The following is a 2,674-nucleotide window of genomic DNA, read 5'->3' as shown; positions in this document are numbered from 1 at the left end:
TGTCTCTGCAAGAGGGTAACTTCCACGAGATTACTTGGTTGAGTCGGCTATACCACGGTGGAGAGATTTTCCGCTATGCCAAGGAGGACGTGACCCGATCCAACCCCTCCCTCGCTCTCTGTTTCTTATATACCTCCCCTCGTTTCTTTCCCACCGTGTTTCTTTTCCATTCTTCCTTCTACCGGAATTTTTTTCCACCAACGAGAACGACGACGACGACGATGGGAGGAAAGAAGAGTCTTCGCGCAGGAAGGAAGGTAAGTCCCCCAGTTACGCGAGAATACTCCCGAGACTTTAATGAATTCCGATGGGAGGAATAAAGGGGGTGGAAGGATAAAAATGGTAATTACGATATAAAGGAGACTCCCGGATAAGAATACCGGCGTAAGAACGGCGTAAAAAGCGAGACAGAGGGGTGAAAATGGAGGAGTGAGAAGAGAGAGTGAGAGAGATGGGGGAAAAGAGTGCAAGGGGAGAACGAAGAGGGAAGAGAACCGTCAACTTATGAACCATTCGCAGACATTCGTGGAAAAAAGGACAACTCACGGTGCAAGCGAGAAAGGACGAGAACGAGGAGAGAGAGAGAGAGAGAGAGAGAGGGGTTGAAAATGGACGAGGGAGTTCTTGAGTTTGAAACTGACTCTCGGTTCACTACGATAGCCTGACAGTTTATTAAAGGTTGCTCATTATTCCGACCGCTTTCGTCCCGAAGACGCTCCGAAACCACTTTAGAACAGTTGGTCACGCCTTTCAGATGCTACGACGGAACAAACTTTTTAATGGTGCTCGCGGTTTCGTCGAATATACGCGGCCGTCTTGGGGGTTTTGCATGTTCGGTGATTTACGCGAGAACTGTGAGACAATTTTAATAGGAACCTCTAGCTCCGGCTGGTTAGTTTCGAATGGGTCGGCTCGTGAATGGTTAGAGAATGATTAAATTACCGGCACTTCTATCCTGGTGATATATAAAAAAAGAAAGAAGGAAAGGGGGAACGATGTTTGTCAGGTAGCAGCGCCGTTTTAATTGTGTTCCAACGGAAGTAAGAACGTTCCCAGGAATTACTTAATCTCGGGAACGCGCGGAGGTGTACGAGATGAAAGTTACTCCTCCGGAGCGGAGTTGCGGTAATCTAATTTTTTAGGAATCCTCTTAGGGGTAGCGGATAAATCTCAAAGCGCTTTGGACGCCATTAAACGGCTAACTCGCTAAAAATTGAGTTTCGAGTGTCAGTTCTCCGCCTGGCCGACCACCGGCAGACGCGTTTTAATCGGTCATTCTTTTTCTACCACGATCAGTTTCGCGGATAAATAGAGGAGAAATGGAACGGGCATTGAAAGACTGGCGCAGAATTAGCCCTCGTTACTGCACAGAGAAAATTCACCCATTTGTTTCCAACGTTAATTCCTATTTGCACACTAAAATAAACGTTTTGGCGTCAAAGGGGTCGCAAAGGGTTAAAAAAAATTTCAAAGAGTCGTCAAGTTTTTCTTATCAGCCCTTTAACTTTGCAGTGAAAATTGACCCAGTTCCGACTTTCCATTTCTATTAATACTTCTAATATTAATTTCTGTTTACACCAAAATACGCGTTCTAGTGTCAAACTTATATTTCTCCGAGCAAGGCCGAGCAGAGGCCTCAAGGGGTTAAAAAAAAAGTCTCCAAGGGTCGTCAAACTTTTGCCGCAATTTCTATCATCCGCCGCAACGAAGAATCCACTTTTTCGCATTATTCAATCACGCTCCAAGCTAATTACCCGGGATCATTATTCGAAAGTGCACGCGAGGGGGGCAGAATAAACAGCATCGAGCCGCGAGATCAAAGGTGAACTCAATTTTGCGCGGCGGCGGCGGCGCGGCGGATGAGAAACGGCGAGATGGGTAGAAATTATTTACGGTAATCGCGTTGAAGGTAAGAAACCATTGGCGCGCCGGGTAAACCGTAATCGTGAGCTCGACTTCCGAAAAGTAGTTTCGCGGCAACGAGTTCCTAACAATCTAACGAATTTATTATTTTCCCGCGTTGCATCGAGAAAATCGATTCTCCTCTCTCTCTCTCTCCCGTGTCATACACGCCGCCCGCTTTCAACCTTCTCCTCGTGATACGGAAAACCGCTGAAATCGTGCGGCATCTGTATTCGAAACGCGATGCAAAGTTGGAAATTTCAAATGCACTTGCGGAAACATTTGACGAGTTAATTTCATTTAATAGGTTATGCATTAGGTCATCCCGTGAGTTCCTGTTGAATTTTCTACCAGCGTTTAGATCCATATTTCAAACATACCTTTAAACTTTGAGGGAAAAAGAAACGTAGTTGCCTCCTCGTTGCACAACTTCTTTCCACTTTTTTTCGTACAGCCATTATGCCGTCGTTATAAAACTTCTTTGGTTATGCATTAAAATATGTTTCCCTTTTTGGAGGAGTTTGCGGGATGACCTGGTATACAGATTTGCATGAAATTTTCTTTTTAATAGGAATTTCGGGGCAAATTTAAGTGTTTGAATATTGGTGTGACGTGACACGATTTCAAATGTTGATATAAGAAACAGATTGTTGAATTATTGCGTCGCTATCATACATTGCTCTCTCGCGATTATCTCAACATTTTAATGGCCACTGTCACGTATACGTGACTTTGCATCGGTTATCACGTGTGTATTTAGGCTTGATACACT

This window comes from Habropoda laboriosa, unplaced genomic scaffold, assembly GCF_001263275.1.
Source record: "Habropoda laboriosa isolate 0110345459 unplaced genomic scaffold, ASM126327v1 scaffold151, whole genome shotgun sequence".
In the NCBI taxonomy this organism is placed as follows: domain Eukaryota; kingdom Metazoa; phylum Arthropoda; class Insecta; order Hymenoptera; family Apidae; genus Habropoda; species Habropoda laboriosa.
Note: the sequence above shows the minus strand (reverse complement) of the source record.